The 19,244-nt window shown below is 36.4% G+C and overlaps 1 long non-coding RNA gene across 6 annotated transcripts in view; it reads left to right on the forward strand.

Moving 5' to 3' along the window:
- The first annotated feature begins 6,857 nt into the window (after nt 1–6,857).
- Nucleotides 6,858–19,244, forward strand: part of LOC116584231 — a 108,847-nt gene continuing 96,460 nt past the window's right edge. For 2 of the 6 annotated variants that reach the window (XR_004283104.1, XR_004283108.1), the window contains exon 1: nt 6,865–7,138. This is a non-coding gene — a long non-coding RNA (uncharacterized LOC116584231). Of the gene's footprint in view, nt 7,139–19,244 lie in introns of all 6 variants that reach the window. The other 4 variants (XR_004283107.1, XR_004283103.1, XR_004283106.1 and 1 more) reach the window with 4 other exon arrangements.

The raw sequence follows: 19,244 nt of genomic DNA on the forward strand, positions 1-19,244 counted from the left end.
TTCCTACCAGCAATGTAGGAGTGTTCTGGTTGTTCCTCAACATAGCATAAGGTAGTACTGGTGTCTTATTTTTAGCAATTCTCATGTATGTCTTATAGTATTCCATTGTGATTTCAATTTGTATTTCCCTGATAACTAATGATGTTGAGTGCTTCTTAAAGTGCCTTTCAGACATTCATATATCTGTTTTGAAATATCTGTTAGTCTGTTTTAAAAAATGGTACTGCCCTTTTAATGACTGGGTTTGGGGATTTCTTTATCTAGTCTAGATACAATTTTCCCCCCAGTTTGAGATATTATGAATATGTTTACACATTCTGTGGCATGCTTTATCACTTTTATCAATTGAATCTTTTGTGAGAAGCTTTTAATTTTGATGAAACCCTAATTTTTTTCTGTTATAGTTCTCATTTTCTATGCTATACTTAAACAATCTTTACTCACAGATCAAGAAGATATCCTAAGGTTTCTTCCAGAAGATTCATAGACTTGGGCTTTATGTTTAGGTCTATGATCCACCTGAATTAATTTTTTTACTCATGGTATGAGGGAGGAGTTAAGTTCATTTCTTTTCCTAGAGGATATCCTATTGTTTCAACACTGTTGATAAGAATTTCCTGGGATTTCAGAATAGTTGAAGATAACAGTGGTTGCTTAGGTTCCTGTCTCCCGATACTTCCTCCCCAAATACTACAGAATAACAAAGAGGTTAAAAACAAAACAAAACCAAAAAACCTATCCCAAAATGATGCCGTCATTAAACTCAAAGATAGAGAATGCTCCTTTCTCAAAATAGCTAGAAAATTTAAAAGCAAAAGCATAAAATGTTAGTGAACAATCTGTGAGTCTTCTGTCTTGCTGCCAGTCTTTGGGGCAAAAAAAAAAGCAGGTTGATAAATCCTGAGGAGAGAAGGGAGAATGCGGTGGCCTTAAAATCGATCTGACCTGCCCCGAAAGGAGTAAGTCCACCCTGTGTCTAAACACAGCAACAAACCAAAACCAACATAAAACAAAAATGAGTATTCTGGTAGACCAGAACGATGTGGCATGTGGCAATTCAGTGGTGAAGAAGAAAAGAAGCAAAGGGAGCAATAACTCCGCAAGAAAAAGACATGAAAGGGGCGCCTGGGTGGCTCAGTGGGTTAAAGCCTCTGCCTTCAGCTCGGGTCATGATCCCAGGGTCCTGGGATCGAGCCCTGCATCAGGCTCTCTGCTCAGCAGGGAGCCTGCTTCCTCTTCTCTCTCTGGCTGCTTGTGGTCTCTCTCTGTCAAATAAATAAATAAAATCTTAAAAAAAAAAAGATTAAAAAAAAAGAAAAAGACATGAAATATCAGGAAACAAACAATCCCTTCTCCCCCCCCACCAGAAAAAAATTAAAAAGAAACCCTCTGAAAAATCTAGATTTTGCTATATTGAATGAAGTTAGTGCCATTGAAGTAAGAATCTTATAAAGCTCCCCAATACCAAAAACATGGACAGAAAAAAGAAATATATCCATACAGAGTTTTTCTTTTTTCTTTTTTTTTTAATGGTTTATAAACATATATTTTTATCCCCAGGGGTACAGGTCTGTGAATCACCAGGTTTACACACTTCACAGCACTCACCAAAGCACATACCCTCCCCAATGTCCATAATCCCACCCCCTTCTCCCAAAACCCCTCCCCCCAGCAACCCTCAGTTTGTTTTGTGAGATTAAGAGTCACTTATGGTTTGTGTCCCTCCCAATTCCATCTTGTTTCATTGATTCTTCTTCTACCCACTTAAGCCCCCATATTGCATCACCACTTCCTCATATCAAGGAGATCATATGATAGTTGTCTTTCTCCATACAGAGTTTTTCTAATTCTTATGAAAAATTAGAAAATGAATTCCAACATGCTTTGACCAGTGAGAACTCCTCCCCTCAGAAAATAATCCCTCCCCCCAAAAAACCCCATGAAACAGAATCATATGATAAGCCCTCAAATAGTTTATAATTTGAAGATTGAAAGGGTTGACTATTTAGTTCTACTATGATCTGAATGTTTGTGTCTCTCTCTCCCAACACTGTATGTTGAAATCCTAACTCACAAAGGTAATGGTATCAGTAGACGAGGACTTTGGGAGAAACCCTTCCCACTATGAGAGGCTACAAGGTGTCTGTGAATCGGCAGAGTGTCCTCATTGCAACGGTGCTGATCTTGGACTTCTATCCTCCAGAACTATGCGAAACAAATTTCTGTTGTTTATAAGCTGTCTAGTCTGTGGTGTTTTATTATAGCAGCCTGGATAGACTAGAAAAGGTCTTTTCGGCTAGGACCAGCCTACAGTGATGCCAGCAGCCTCTGAGGACCTACAGCCCACACGATGGCTAAACTGTGGTATGTTCTGGTAACTAACACTGGGTCAGACTGGACCACTAACAAACACTGGTGATCCAAGCTAACTAGTCCCTGGGTGGGGATAAGTTGAGGCATGAGGCAGATACCTGGGTTTGGAGAGGGATAGATTTGGCCCAGTCCCCTATTACCGCACCCCAAACTGGGAAGCCTTCCTCTTGAAGGATGGAGGTATGTTTTAGATGGAAGCCAAATGGCTTGGAATGGGACATAGCCCGTGCCTTCTTCCAGGTGTTTTTCCTTCCTCGCATGTTGTGAGGAGCTGTCCAGGTTCTTTAGAGAGTGCTGGGCCCAAAGCAGCCACAGTCGAGTCAAGGGCTCCTACTCCACTGGCCTGGTTATATGGACTTAATTGCGGGGAGGGGAGCCATACTCCCCCTCCTTTTTCATCCTTCTGGGTTTGTAACTATTTTGTATTTTTAACAACTACCCATAAAGTTTGCCCATACTGGAAAGGTTTTTTGTTTGTTTGTTTGTTTGTTTGTTTGTTTTAATACTGCCTATAGTACTGATTCTTTTAAGTACTTTTTACATAATTTATTTCCTAATTTTCCATTGGATATTATGTCAAGCTAATATAATATTTGTTATGTTCTATTTTCTGGGGAAAGAATTGTGTTTGACTATGTTGGGCTTTAGGACTAGGTGGGAAGAACATATGTCATTACAACTAAGCACTAAATAGTAAATATTTTCTAACAGTCATGTCATTTTCTCCACTGAAAATCTGGTCAAAAGATTAAATAAATGGCTGGAAAAGATTTTGATACTGGACCAAAAGTCAGGAACTATAGGGAAATATGACACAACTGAAGATAGGGTTTTATATAAAATAGGAGTATTTCTAAGAGAATCTAAAAAATTGTGCTACTACTAAAATTTGAAAGATACTCATATTTATTTTTTTGTTTTTTAATACTTTTTCTTTCTTATTATTAACATATGATGTATTATTTGTTTCAGGGTTACAGGTCTGAAAGATAATCATGTATCAGGAGGAAGATAAAAATCTAAGTTGAAAAAAATAAGTGACGGTGGATGTAATATTGGAAATTTCAACATGATATTTCCGAAGGCAGTCAGAGTCATTTTCATATGGTCTGTGAGTACATAAATGTTTACCAAAAATTTGTCAGCATTATGTAATACTGACTCAACAACAATCTTCCTATATTTGGAGGACAGAAATTCTCAAATCACTAAACAATGAACTCTTCAAGGAATAAGGGCTATTTAAGTCAAAACTGTCATATTGCCTAATTGTTACTCTTGCCTAAAAATTACATACTGCATAAGAGCACTCATCTTTCTGTGCTGATTGAACACACATTAAGAAAACAAGACTGGGAACTACTAGAATGCAAACACTTGAGAGCTGGGTTTCTCTTATTTACACTGTAACATCAGTGCCAGAACAATATCTAGGAAAGTAGAGGCACACAATAAAATTAGTTGGAAAAAAAAAACAAAACAAAAAACAAAGAAGACTTACATTTAAGAGCTATAGTTTATATCTTTGTAGCTCCATTATCTAGCACATACTAGGAAGTCAATGAAAGCTTATTGAATTAAGCTTCTGACCTGCTTTCCTTGAGATGGTGAACCAGAAACTATAAAATTAAAAATAGAACAGTACTATCAAATGTCAGGGGTTGCTGGTCAAGGAAGTCATGTTTTTATGGGAGCCCTGGAATCTGACTTTATTTTAAATATTACTCTAAACACATCCTGTTGACTTTTAAAAATAATTATTGAATTTAATCTTGGTTTGTAAAAGCATACTTATCAGTATTCCGGAATTATTTTAGAGATGATTTCCCACACATAATTGTACACTGCTAAAAAAAAATATGTATATACTTGAGTTGTAAGATTATTATAATGAGAAAAGAGATGTGGATTTTGAGGGATCTGTTTCTCTCTTGTGGCTTCACAGACCATCTATGAGCTGATTGTTCTTCAAGCTGTATCTCTCATTTCCATTTCTCTCAAGCTCCAGACTGGTAAATCCTACAGAAAAAAATAGATACATTCAGTTCCATCTTTGGGAAACATACCAGATATGCCCAATATGGAATTAGCTACCTTCCTGAAATCTGCTCTCCAGCGTCTAGTGTTTCCGTGCTAATTCATGGCTTCAAAAGTTTCCACAAGCCAGCAATATTCAGTGTTTTCTCAATGTTTTCCTCTGGATTCCCCTTCACTGAGCCTAGAATAAAATATACTAACAAAGAGTAACATGGTATGAAGAAAGGAAGGAGACCCCACTCCATCAGTCACCGTCTGCATAGCCTAGCACATGTACCCGTCAGATGCTCCTCAATTTATTTATCTGAAAATGTCAGGTGTTAGAATGAATTATTGCTAGGACTTGTTCCCATTTAACATTGACTACTTAACATCTCTCTGGGAAAGAATCAATATCTGGCTTCATGTCTTTGCCAAATGTAGTTGACTGTGAAGGCCCATGTTTAACAGTAAATTTTGAGATAGTTAACTTTTTAATGAAGAGGACAGTCTCAAAATTCTCTTCTGATCTGTGCCTGGTGGGCCTTTTTTGCAATTTCCTCTAATTTGATGAAAGGTGCTATCATTTTTGATGAGCACAGCTTCTTTTCTCTAAGGGTTGAAATCTGACCATTCCTTCACGGCTTACTCAGCCTCTGTCACAAAGCCTTACTGGATTATTCCATTCTTCCCTGGGACTTCTATGCCACAAGGCATCTCTCTCATTTTAAAGGCATTTATCGTAAACCACTTTATAGTAAATTTACTTGTAAACATTCTTGGAAGTTGGGCTTTTGAGTGCAGGGGTTATGAACTATGGGTCTCTAGATGTTCCACAGTAGCAGAAGAATAACTTACACGAAATGAGAATGTGTTCAATAAAAACATGACTGATTCAGTGGTTCTTGGGTTGTTTTGTTTTTTTGTTTTTTCTTTTTTTGTTTGTTTGTTTTTTTTCCCAGGCATGGCTGGATGGTGTTGTTTTGTTGTGGTTATAGCCCTTTGTCCTTGCTTATTCCTTTCTGTAAATTATGGCTGGGCTTGTTGGGGAACTTGCTAAGCTGACTGGTCTGTCACTTTGACACTGAATGCAGCGAAGCCAGCTGATGAACGTATGACCTAAAACTGGACCTCAACTAATCGGTCTGTCTCCAGAGAGACGGACTACCATGTCATAGGTAAGAGAACTGTGACAAAGACTCTCTCCTTGACCAAACTCTAACATGGCTCCTAGAAGTCTAAGCCTCTGTCCCTGTGATGACCCAGCCCCCCTTGAGTTCCTGTCCGGAAAAGTTCAAAGCTGTCCAAAGAACTTACCATTTGTTCCAGCTAACACCTGAAGATAGGCCCCCCGACCTCCCTGTCTTAGTGCACTTATTAATAAAAACAAACAAGTTTATTATTATAAATTCTTCCTCTGTCCCTTTGAGATGTGTGTGTATCTCCTACAACCAAGTGGTCTCGCTTTCAAGGACTTGAAAGCCATTCTTTGGAAATGTAATCATCAGGAAGGATGGGGCCCTGTCTCCAAGTCTCTGTGGGAGGATAGAGCTTAACTTCAGTAAGTGCTAGTTAGCAGGCACAGATGGTCTAACAGCATTGACCTTGACCTCTTATTCCACTATTTATAACTCTTCACTTTCCTGACTCTGCAGGGCTCTGCTTACTACCCCTCCCTACTCTCTCATTCTCCCTTTAAAATACCCATTCACCTCTACACAAATCCAAGGAGAGCTCAGTTCACACTGGACTCTTCTCTACTGCAGTGTTTATCACTAAATAAAATTGATCTGTACAGCCTTTCAGCACTATCCACCTTTATCTTTGGCAGTTGTTATGTACCTCGTGGAAGGCAACTTGCTCTATTGTTATTTAAGATAAACTACAAGATTTATTGAGAGATTATTTTCTATCCTGTGGTCTAGACATTGTTAGCTAAATGGATTTGCAGAACTTTGAAATATTGGAAGTAAAAAATATTTTATCTCCCGATTAGGGGGTTAGAGATAATCAGGATCTCCATCTGACATTATTTAGCAAATTGTTCTGTACTTGGTTTTAGAGTCCGTAAATATTTCCTACCTTTGGAGCCATTTGCTTTAGTGTTCACAAATGCAGATCATTTGTTACAGTTATAGATAGGGTATGTAGGATAACTATTGCATTTGTAAACTCCTAAAAAAGACATTTCTAAATCTAATAAACTTAGACTTGTTTTGTCAACATAAATACGTGCACTTGCAATTTTTAGCAGTATGATCCAAGCAGAAAAAACATGTAAATTTTGTGTGTGTGTGTGTGTGTGTGTGTGTGCGTGTGTGTGTGTGTGTGTGTGTGTGTGTAGGATGCATGTAGATGCACACTGTTCACCTTAAAAGTAAAACTGTCAGTTACTTTACCAGCAAAAATTAGTTTATTCGGGAATAGCAGAGAATTATAGTTCAGGACAAGCAAGTTTCAGCAAAACCATAAGCAAGTCCAACAAAGGAGAGGAATGTTATTTTATGGAGAAGAAGGAGGAAGTTGGGAGGGTTTGTTTTAACAAAAGTCCATTAGAGAAAAACAAACTTTCAGGTGATACTGGTTTCTCATTGACTGAGTTGCAGACGGTCCTGATTTTTTACATGAGCTCCAATATACATCTTCCTCTTAGGACTTGTGATTGATGGATGATTCCTTTCTGTGGAAGATTCTTCTGCCGGGGTCTGTGCTGGCCTCTTCTGTTGGAGTCGGTAACTGACATTGAATGGTAAGCCCTTTCTAGCCTACACACACTACTGATTCAACTTTAATAAGGTTTTCCTTTATTCATCTTCTTTTTTTTTTTTTTTAAGATTTCATTCATTTATTTGAGAGAGAGAGTATGTGTGCCCATAAGTTGGGGGAAGGGCAGAGGGAGAGGGAGAAGCAGACTCCCTGCTAAGCAGGGAGCCCAATTCAACTCAGGGCTCTATCCTGGAACTGTAGGATCGTGACTTGTGAAGAAAGCAGACCCTTAACCTAAGACACCCAGGTATCCCTCATTTGCAACAATATATTTGAATCACTTTTGTCTTGGCAAGGAGGAAGCAGAATAGAACACAAGTGTAAGAATGACAACAAATACTATTTATTATTTACCTATTGTGTGTCAGGGAACTTTATGTACATTTTATTTAATCCTTCCAACAAAACTGCAAGGTCGACAATACTTTTCCAATTTCAAAAGCAAGGAAATGAGACTCAGAAAGGCTTTGTAATATGGAATTTCAACTCGTCTGTCATTCCTAAATCTGTCAATCTTCCCAGACGCCAGCTACATGCATCATTTGGAAAAGAAAAAATGTTTTCGCTAAACTATTCTCACAAATCTGTGAACAGAATCAACAAATGTAAAGGAAGCAATGTAAAGGAAAATCTCTGGTTCAAACTTAGAGATGAGAGAGAGAGAGAGTGATTGATTGATTTAATTTTGTTCCTTAACAAATACAGCCAAAATAGTTTCGAAAACAACTAAATACTGTGATGACTTTGTTTACTCAAAACAGTTTTTGGGACTGTAGAGAAACATGGAAACTTGGATGTTTTGCATATAGAATGAATACATTGTTTATTTTTTTTTTTCATTGTCTACTATTTTTTAATGTTGCAAAGAACTTTCCTAGGAGGTACATTAACATGATATAAACAAAGGAAAAGACAGGAAATTGTCAAGAAAATATAACAAAAGCCAAAAATACCCCCCATAGACTCCATAGAAAGAAGTTAACTATTTGGCTTGTTAACTTGTACCTTTTTTATGGTTTGTAATTTGTTTTTATTTATCTTCTTTTCAGATTTACTGCTGGGGTAGAAATAATTGCCTTTCCTTTTTTTTTTTTTTTTGCCCTTCTCTGTGTTATTACTCATTTTGGCCTCTGCTATGGCTTCCAGCTATCTGTAGTTAAACTGCACTACTCTATTGGGGGAAATCATGAATGTTCCACACTTAATGAAACTATTTTGCCTATTTGATAAAGTAATTTATCTCCATCCAGAGAATTTCTAGTCTTACAAATCAAAGAAGTATTGCATCAGGGTTTACTATGTAGTCTAAAGACTGTGAGCATTTTTTCGAATCAGAAACAGGATTTTATATTTTTGAAGGCTTCAGAAGTGTTTAGTTTTGTGGATCAGATTACATTCAGAATCCTTTGTAAGAACTCTTTTCAACTTTGGAATTAAGCCTAATTTTCTGTACAATTCTGAAACCTTCATTTTGGTCTTGTTAGGGGAGGGCAGGAAAAAAATTTTTTTTTCCACTACCCATCTTAGGATCATTGGCTGGGGCCCTATAAATTAGACTGGCAAAGAACAGATTACCAAGAGAAAAACAAACAGAATTTTATTAACATGTGCACCACACATGTACACATGGGAACACTCAGTGATGAGTAACAAAAGAGTGGTGAGAACTTAGGTTTATCTACCATTTTCGGCCAAACAAAGGGAAGTGAGGGTGGGGGTTCCAGGTAGAGGATACAAGTTATGGGAAGGTGATCCAGGATATTTTGGTAAACAAGGGTAGTTTAGTAATATTTATTATGCAAATTTCAGTCAGTGCCTACTTCAGGGATAAGAGTTACTGAACCCAAGTTAGTCTGCGTGATGCTGCAGAGAGGAGTTTTTGATTGGAAAGGAATTTGAGCTTAATTCAGGGGGCCGACAACCTGGGAAGAAGGCAGACTCTTGTCTAAAAGCCAACTCTGAGGTTTCTGTCTGGCTCTGGATTTTTTTTTAAAGGGTTTAGGGTAGTTAATCTGCAAAGGGAGTGCAGTGGGCAGCAACATTTCTTGATTACAGGCAGACTTACAGATGCCAGCTATAGAAGCTATCTCAGGATGGGGGCAGGGGAGGGGAGACAGGAACCTACGGGGATGGATGACACCCTCCCCCGCCCCTCGCCACCTCCTCACAAGGAGGTCAGGTTCTTGTCTCCTGATGTGCAGGAGTACTCTGTTCCTTCTGCAAAGGAGGGCAAGGTCTACAGATGCACAAAGGTCAGTAAAATCACCACCGTGTAAACCTAAGAAAGGAAAAACATTTTGCTAAAAAATTGTTAGACTAATCAGAAAGCAGAGGCCGCTTCAGACTTGCTGGCTTCAGTGGTCTGGAAAAGTTCTGGTCCTTCACTCCTCAAGGCCCTCTGTCTGCAAATCTCAAAGAAAGTAAATTAGTTCCGTTACAGATCAAGGGACTTAGGTCAGCAAGGAAGGAGTGTGTTGAAGGAAGTTAACCCTTAAGACCAGCTGGAGTGTTGTGACATCGAGAGTCCTCTACGGGGTACTGGAGAGGGAGACATTTTTACAAATAGAAATTGCCTTCATAAATATAAATTTCTTTTACTAAAGGAAAATCTGGGCCCCATTTTTAGAGTTTATGCCAGGTTTGTTGGTCTCACTGGCTTTTAGCTCAAAATAATCTATATAGCAAAGAGGTATATTTTGAAGTAGCATACTCTGGTAAATTTCAGTGTCTATTCTTCAGGATAATTTAAAAAACTTATACCTTTTGTCTTCCAACATTTGGTCCACAGAATGGTTTTAGTATCCTCAACTATTTAAGAATAAAACCCTAAATAGTTAATTACTGTTATTTTTTTTTTCATTTTCACACACAGTAGAATTATATACTCTTAAAAACAAACAAAAAATTGTTAGCAATAATCTTCTTAAATAATTCAGAAAATCCTAATCAATTGTTGTATTGTCTTTATGTGTATAGGTCCTAATGATGGGCTTTTGTGTCAATGCTTTTTATTACAGTACTCACGGGACTTTTTGCAGATCAGACTTGGACAGATAGCTTTGATTTCAGACAAAAATACAACTCCATTCCTTTTTTTTTATTTATTTAAATGATAGTTTTAAAATCTTGTTAAAAAGAGCTTCTGTTTGGTTTCAGAGTTCTCCATCTAATGCTTTTCAATGCTTCTTATGTTTTTAATTTTTAAAATTTTAAATCTTTTTTATTTTTAATTGAAGCTTAGTTGACATAGAATATTATATTTGTTTCAGGTGTATAGCACAGTGATTCAACAGTTCTATACATTATACAATGCTCACTACGGTAAGTGAATTTATGGTCAGTCATCATGCAAAGTTACTATAATATTTTTGACTATATTCCTTATGCTGTACTTTCCATCTCCATGATTTATTGATTTTATAACTGGAAGTTAATATATCTTAATCCCCTTCATCTATTTTATGCATCTATTTTATGCATGCAGTTTATTCTTTATTAATGAGTCTATTTTTTTATTCTTTTGTTCATTTGTTTTTTGATTCCACATCTGATGTATGCCACTTAATATAATACCCTCCAGGTCCAACCATGGTTGTGAATGGCAAGATTTTATAATTTTTCATAGCTGAATGATATCCTATTGTGTGTGTACACACACACATACACACAAATGCATGCTCACATGTGTGCGTGGTACAGCTTCTTTATTCATTCATCTATCAATGGACACTTGGGTTGCTTCCATATCTTGGCTCTTGTGAATAGTGCTGCACTAAACATAGGGTTGCATATATCTTTTTGAATTAGTGTTTTTGTTTTTGGTGGGTAAATACACAGCAGTGGAATTATTGGATCATCTGATATTTCTGTTCTTAATTTTCTGAGGAAACTCTATATCGTTTCCCATAGATGCTGTGCCAGTTTGCATTCTAATCAACAGTGCACGAGGATTCCCTTTTCTCCACATCTTCACCAACACTTGCTATTTCTTTTTTTTTTTTTTTAATAGTAGTCACTCTTACTGATGCGAGATGATATTTCATTGTGGTTTTGATTTGCATTTTCCTGACTGATAATATTGAATATCTTTTCATGTGTGTGTTGGCTATCTGTAAGTCTTCTTTGGAAAAATGTCTATTCCAGTCCTTATGCCTATTTTTTAATCAGATTACATGTTGTGTGTGTGGTTGTTTTTATTTGTTTATTTTTGGTGTTGAGTTGTATGATTTCTTTATATATTTTGGATATTAATCATTTTGGGTGTTTTTAACCTTCTGGTTAATATTTAAAATATATAAACTCAAAATTCAACATTACCAGGTACGTCTTTTGCAAATATCTTGTCCCATTTATTAGATTATCTTTGTATTTTGTTGATGGTTTCCTAGCCCGTGCAAAAGCTTTTTAGTTTGATGTACTCCCAATTGCTTATTTTTGTTTTTGTTTCCTTTGCTGGGAAGACAGATCCAGAAAACTATTGCTAAAAGCCAAAGTCTGAGAGATTACTGCCTATGTTTTCTTTTAGAAATTTTATGATTTCAGGTCTTATATTTAGGACTTTAATCCCTTTTTGATTTTGTGTGTGGTGCAAGAAAGTAGTCCAGTTTCATTCTTTTGCATGTAGCTGACCAGTTTTCCCAACCCCACTTGTTGGAAAAAACCTATCTTTTCCTCATTGTATAGTCTTGCTTTCTTTGTTGTAGATTAATAGGTCATATAAATATAAGTTCATTTCTGGGGTATCTATTCTGTTCCATTGATCTATGTGTCTTTTATTTTTCTCTAGAAATATTGTTTTGAATACTAGTTTTTAGTATGGTTTGAAATATGGGATTGTGGTGCCTTCAGTTTTGTTCTTTCCCAAGATTCCTTTTGTTTTTGAGGGTCGTCTGTGGGTCCATACAAATTTTAAGATAATTTGTTCTAGTACTATGAAAATTACTACTGGCGTTTTGATAAGGATTACATTAAATCTGTCAATTGCTTTGGATATTTGGATAGTATGGATTATATTTTCTTATTAATGTCTTAAGTGAAATAAAATGGTTAATGTTTGAATACCCTAAAAAGTCTAAATAATTTTCATTGACAAGAAAATTAATTTTCCTAGTGTTGTTTCTGCCCTCCTTCCTTCTGTCTTTCACTCTCTCTTTATCCCACTTTTTCTTCTTTCCTTCATTCTGTGCTTCATTCTTTTCTACACTTTTTTGAATAAATTCCAGATACATTGACTACTAACATTTCTGGGCTTTTGATGTCCCCTAAGGAATCTAGTGTCCTCCTGAAAACTTCTCCCATTAATTCTATTTCTTAGAGCTCTTTTTTTATTAAGCACACATTATAACTAAAAGAAATAAGAATTGGAATAGGAAAACAATGGAAACTGGCTCTTAGCTACTTTGATATATGTAAAAAGCCCAACTGATTAACATTAATATGATAAGAAATGTTTGGCCCTCTAATTTGACTACTCATAAATATTCTCATTTATTTCTGCCTTGAAAAATGTTTTCTCCTGACTTTTACCATATTCTACGTTTCTTGCCCTATGATGTTGGATATAAACATATTTAAATAATACAACTAGGTGTTACTGAAATCCAAATTATGGAACACAATTATTTTAATGACCTTCCTCATTAGTGTGGATTTTCAAGCATGAACACAAGTCCTGGTCCAAATGCCCAAGTTCAACAGTATGCAGGCAGCGGATAACTGGAGCTCTGGGGATTCATGGAGGGGGAAATTTGACGGAGTCTGAAGAATCATATTTCTTTTCTTTTTTCCAAAATTTCTGTAGAATGTGTCCTAATTAACTTCTACTCTGTCCACTTCAGATTGTGATGTTTATACCTAATAGAACAGCAAATACTAATTAGAGCTGAGAGGGAGAGGGAAAGGAGAGCATCAGTAAGAGTTACTAGGGTTCAATTAAGTATTGAGGGGAAGACATGTGAAGCTCAATAGATTGAAAACTGTTTACCTAAATTCCAGTAATTTTGACATTTTCTAGCTTACTTATTTCTTCTTTCTCAGACTGTGATGAGTGATGTAATTTGTTTCTATTATGTCATATGAGGCTTCTTCAGATATATATTTTATTTAATTTTCCATTATTTAGGTTTGGATTTCATTCAGTGGGCCGTATTTGGATTTGTACATTTTTATCTTTCATAGAAGTATGGTTTTATAATCCACAAGGGAAAAAATTTTCATCAAATCAAGTTACTATGCAGGAGGCAAATTCCTAGACACCTAACTGAGGACTTCAAAATCTATTCAATACTAACTTGGTCATCTTTTTACCAATGTACTTACAAAGAAAGTTACTGTCTGTTTAAAGAGATAGATACAAAAACAAGCAGAAGGTATAAATTAATTTTACTCAGACTGACTACAAGAAAGAAGTGATATTTGAATTGAGCTTTACAGGATGGCTAAAATTTCAATAAATCTTGGTAGGTAAATAATATCCCAGGAACTACCCTATCAGTTTTGTTTTTGTTTTTGTTTTTCCTAGAGCTAATAACACACTACCTCATGTACAATAGATGTTCATATTTGTTGTGAGTTTGCCTGCGTTGCACTACTTTGTTTTTAATCTTCCCCACATTTTATTCTTTCAGTATTTTTTACTGAGAATCTAGTAGGTCCAGGCACTGGGGATCAAGCTAAGTAGAGAGAACATATTTTCTTTCCCTAATGAAATTTCCAAAATTATAGAATAAGGTTTCTTTGTGTAACAATTTACTCCTACCACTAATGTAATCACTTTGTACTATATTAAAAGAAGAAAAATTGGGTGCCTGGGTAGCTCAGTTGGTTAAGGGACTGCCTTCAGCTCAGGTCATGATCCCGGAGTCCCAGGATTAAGTCCCACATCGGGCTGTCTGTTCAACAGAAAGCCTGCTTCTCCCTCTGACCCTCCCCCATCTCATGCTCTCTCTATCTCAAATAAATAAATAAAATAAAATTAAAAAATTAAAAAATCTGGTCTGCATGCCATGGAATTCCAAAAAACTTGCTGGGTTTTTATCTGAAGAACAATATAAGAGAGTTGGATTGTGCTATTATCATTTTTTTAAACAAGTATTTGCTGCCTTGTAGATTTCAGAACTTTTGGGGTCCTATACAAGGGCAAGTATTTTAACAGGTTATAATACATACAGAACTGTGCTTTCTACTAATGTCTCAGGTTCCCCCAGTTACCTCTATGTAAATCCAAATCAGAGCAATATTTGGACACTTAAATTGTATTTTTAATACAAGTACAATAAAAATCTCCAATAAACTTTAGTTGTTTTTAATGACAACAGTGTATGTACATCTTCTGACACTTGGTCAATTATACTGTAAGGAAGTTAACCTACCACTATATTTGAAAACTTTTAAAATACCTGTTTAAATACTTAGAAAAAAAGGGGCATAGTGTCTTTAAAAAGGAATCTTTTTAATTGACTTCTCAAAATTATATATAAATGTCATATATATATATATATTTCTTTTGTGATCTGGTCTATGATTTTTGCTAGATCCTGAAATAAATTCTAGAACCTTTGCTTTAAGAGAATTTGCAAAAGATTAAGAAATTTTCAAAACTAGTATTTAATATTTGTGATAAGGAGATTGAAATGGTTAATTGGAAAAAAAATTAACTGACCAGCAAGGAAGATGAAAGTAGATCAGGGGCACCTGGGTGGTTCAGTTGGTTAAGCTCCAACTCTTGGTTTCAGCTCAGGTCATGGTCTCAAGATTGTGAAATCAAGCCCTGTGTTGGGCTCCACACTCCGTGGGAAGTCGGCTTGAGATACTCTCTCTCCCTCTTCCTCTCCCCTCCCCCACTTCCATGCTGGTGCTCACTCTCTGTCTTTCTCTCTCTCTCTAAAACAAATAAATCTTTAAACAAAGTAGACAAATATTTTGAACATTTTTCTATTTTGCTTGGAAAGGAAAGAAAAGAAGCACAAAATTATAGGAAAGAGAAGCCATGTGAAACAAAAATCTCTAAACTTACATGAAAAAGCCCTTCTTACCAAATGGATTTCTGTAAATACAACTGCATTTGAGAGGCTTAAGGTGGCAAAATGTATTTTCAACAGTGGAAATGGATAAAATTTATCAAACCTTTTTGTAATGAAAAGAAACTGAAGGGCACCTGGGTGGCTCAGTGGGTTAAAGCCTCTGTCTTCAGTTCAAGTTGTGATCCCAGAGATCAAGCCCTGAGTTAGGCTCTCTGCTCAGTGGGGAGCCTGCTTCCCACCCCCTCTCTCTGCCTACTTGTGATCTCTGTCTGTCAAATAAATAAATAAAATCTTAAAAAAAGAGAGAAGAAAAGAAATTGAAGCCCCCCTCCTTTTTTCCCCAGTGAGTAAGGCAGATACCTGAATTACACTAAACATATCTGTAACCATTTTTGAGAAGAAACTCACTTATTCTTGGACGTTTATGTAGCTATCAACTGAACCATAAGTTATATAACATAGTTTCAAACAAAAATGGATATTTAGGAACTTTTAATTTGATGCTACTAAAAAGTATTAAAAGTCAAAAATTAAGAACTTTAAGACCTATCTTCCACCTCCGCCTCCCAAGAAACTCTGATTTTCCAGACGGTAACAATTAAGTGGGCCTGCTTACTGCCTTATGCGTCTTCTTTTATTCTTCCTTGAAGAAGTCATTATTGGGTGTTAACTCAGTGCCAGGCAGGATGTTAGATGCTAATGCTTAGCGATAAAAGAGAGTTTCTGCCTTTCAGGGATATCAGTCCTGCGCAGACAGACAAGAAAACATGCAATTAAAGCACACCCATGTAAACTGTAGAAAAGAATACTGAGAATATGTGCAGGGATTCGGGAAAGCCAGATGAGAGATATGTAGTCCTCTGGTTGAGAATGCAGACTGTATGAATTTCCAGGAAATGGGGAGACATACAAATATAAGGTGGTGTGAAGAATATGACAAATTCAAAAATTGTTAAGAATGACTAGAGCAGGGACACCTGGGTTGTTTGGTAGGGTATGCATCTGGTTTTGGTTCAGTCATGATCCCCAAGTCCTGGGATCAAGCTCTGCCTGGAGCTCCCTGTGGAGCAGAGAGTCTGCTTCTCCCTCTGTTCCTCACCCTGCTCATTCTCTTTCTCTCTCTCTCTCTTGCTCACTCTTTCTATCTCAAATAAATAAACCTTAAAAAAAAAAATGACAAGAGCGCAAGATGTGGATGGCACAGTGTCAAAATGGAGTTGGAAAACCAGATCAAATATAGCTATGTTATGCTGAAAAATTATTTAGTGGCTTCCCATCGTGTTCACAATATTACCCACATTCCTTTGTGTGGCAGCTAAACCTCACAGACTGTCTTGCAGGATCACTTCACCGTTCACCCTTCTGAGTCTTCTCATCCCCCGGTGGTGCCTCTTGGCTCTCAAACGGTCTTCTTCCTCCTTTAGAGGACCTGGATCTCTTTTTAAAAAAAGAAAAAAGAAAAAAAAAAAGAGAGAGATTTTATTTATTTGAGAGAAAAAGTATGCAGGGAGAAGGACAGATGGAAAGGGATAAGCAGGTTCCCTGTGGAGCAGAGAGCCCGAGGCAGGACTCTATCCCAGGACCTGAGATCACGACCTGTGCAGAAGGCAAATGCTTAACCAACTAAGCCACCCAGGTGCCCTGTGGATTACTTTTATACAACATAGAAATCCGGGCCACATAGATGCTGACCTTTTTTTCTCCTTGGTTTTTCCATGCCATGACTTCAGATTTACTCCTTTGCAGAAGCCCTAGGCAAGTGCTGGGTCACTTCACACAACAGAGGACTGTACCCCACTCAGAGTTTTACACCGAGAATAGGACTCAAACCCTTCTAATTACAGGTCTCTCTCCAACCTATAAATGCTCTCTGAGAGTTCATTCCAGAGGGAACATGAATTTTTCACCCTGTGCCTTTCTATATCTCTCTGCCTCCTGGAAACTTCCATGCTTCCCTGAGAGAGGAAGTTTTTCCCTTTTCCCTTTCAGCAAAGATTTCTCTTCTGTCATATCTTGGTTTTCATAGATCCCTGGCTTTTTGGAATCTCAACACTCAGTTAGACCAGATACTGGGCCTTATTGTATTATTTAGAAAATCATTTTGGTAAAGCTTTTTATTTAAGTTTATAGGGTTATTATAGTCTCAAGAACCTTATTTTATATCTCAAACTCTGAATATCGACTTTTTACATTTACATTCTTTATTAGCAGTTCTAGAACATCTTGAGGCAAAGCATGGCTTTGGTAGAATAGAGATGAGGTGGTTAAAAGGAAATGCAAAGGAGAAGAAGTACATTTATACCATTCTACAAGTAATGCCATGCTGTGTTGTTGATACTCAGATGCTGGAAGGAGCAAGGCAGTATCTCAGGATCTTGACCTTTTGGTAATGGAGACTGGTGTCCACAGGGAACAGCAAGGTGGAATCTGAGCAGGGAAAACTTCAAAACCAGTTGAGTGTTTGGTGCAACTACCATTAATTGGAATAAGAAAACCAACCACAGAAATGGAAACACTAAATAGAGCAAAGAAGGAAAAGAATGATGTTATAACGGAAGTATTGGAGGGCATCCACAACTTCCCAGAATATTATAGCTTCCATTTGAAACTGACATTACTCATTTGTTTCTCTTAATTTCATCTGAGAAGTGACTTATGGGAAAGATTCATTAGAAAATATGGTATTCCTTCAGAATGATAGAATGCAAGGCATACATTGCTAATTTGGATGGTATTTCATGTGTGTGTGTGTGTGTGTGTGTGTGTGTGTGTGTGTGTGCGCGCGCGCGCGCACGCACGCTTTTTATAAAGAAGGCATGTCTAGAAGATTTAAATTAGATCTTTACTATATTAAACAAATGATATAGAATGAAAGCAAAACAAGTTATATAACTCAAGCATCAATTTATAACCCAGACTCGGGGGTTATAAATTTATATAAATATAAATCTCAGTGTTTAATCCAAAAGTTTAGACCTATGGGGAGAAGGTTCAGTGATGATTGCTTTGAAAACATTAATTGAATACAAATCACCTGGGGATTTTGTTAAAATGTAGATTCTGGTTTGGTAGGTCTGAGAGAGGGAATGAGATTCTGCATTATCCAAAGTCCCTCTGAGACCCCAATGCCCCTAGTAATAAATCCCTCTTTGAACAAGACACTAGAAAAGAACTCTCTTGACTTGACTGGATTGCCTAGGTTCCATAATTATCATGGGTGTTTTTTGGTTTGTATTTTTCCAAATGAATTTTAGAATTAATTTATGTCACAAAAGATGGGAGAATATGCCATCCCCAAACATACATTTAGCATAAACACTATTTTTATCCAAAGGCACTTGACAAATAGCAGATACAAAAGAAATATTGTGATCTCCTCTTTTCTTCCTAAGAGCAGGAAATAAAACTTCCATATTAAAGATGTCTCTCTATGTTCAGGAAAAAAAAAAAAAAAAAAAAAAAACATTTTATCACCAGAGACATTGAATTGAGGCCAGAAAAATGTATATGAATAGATTTTGTTAAAATAAATCTGATCTTCCTTTAACCTCCCTATACACTTTAGTTCCTTTTTAACAATTGCTACTTGGTTCAATCTAGCATGTGGGTCTTGCTAATTCTTTGGGTCTTCATTTTCCTACAGAAGCTCCCATGTATGAGTAAATATCTGTATGCCTTTCTTGTGTTAATCCGCTTCATATCATTAATTCTCAGGCCTAGTCATAGAGCCTGAGAAGGTAGAGGTAAAGTTTTGTTTTCCTTACAGTAGCTTCCTTAAAAAATAGGAATTCACGAAATCCACTGGATATTTTGATTGCAATTGTATTAGACTTATAGCTAAATTTGAGGAGAAATTTAAATATTTTAATGCTGAACTTACAATTATTTGAATTTTATTTTATGTCCATCTATAATATTTTGAATTTTTTCTGTAGAGCAGTTTCGCTTATCTTTTATTAATTTTGTTCATAGAAACACAATGTTTATGCTGTTATCACAAATAGAATATTTTTATATTTTTACAGTTTCTAATAGGTTATTGCTGGTGTATAAAACATCACTCACTTC

The sequence above is a fragment of the Mustela erminea genome, chromosome 2, assembly GCF_009829155.1.
Source record: "Mustela erminea isolate mMusErm1 chromosome 2, mMusErm1.Pri, whole genome shotgun sequence".
Classification (NCBI taxonomy): Eukaryota; Metazoa; Chordata; class Mammalia; order Carnivora; family Mustelidae; genus Mustela; species Mustela erminea.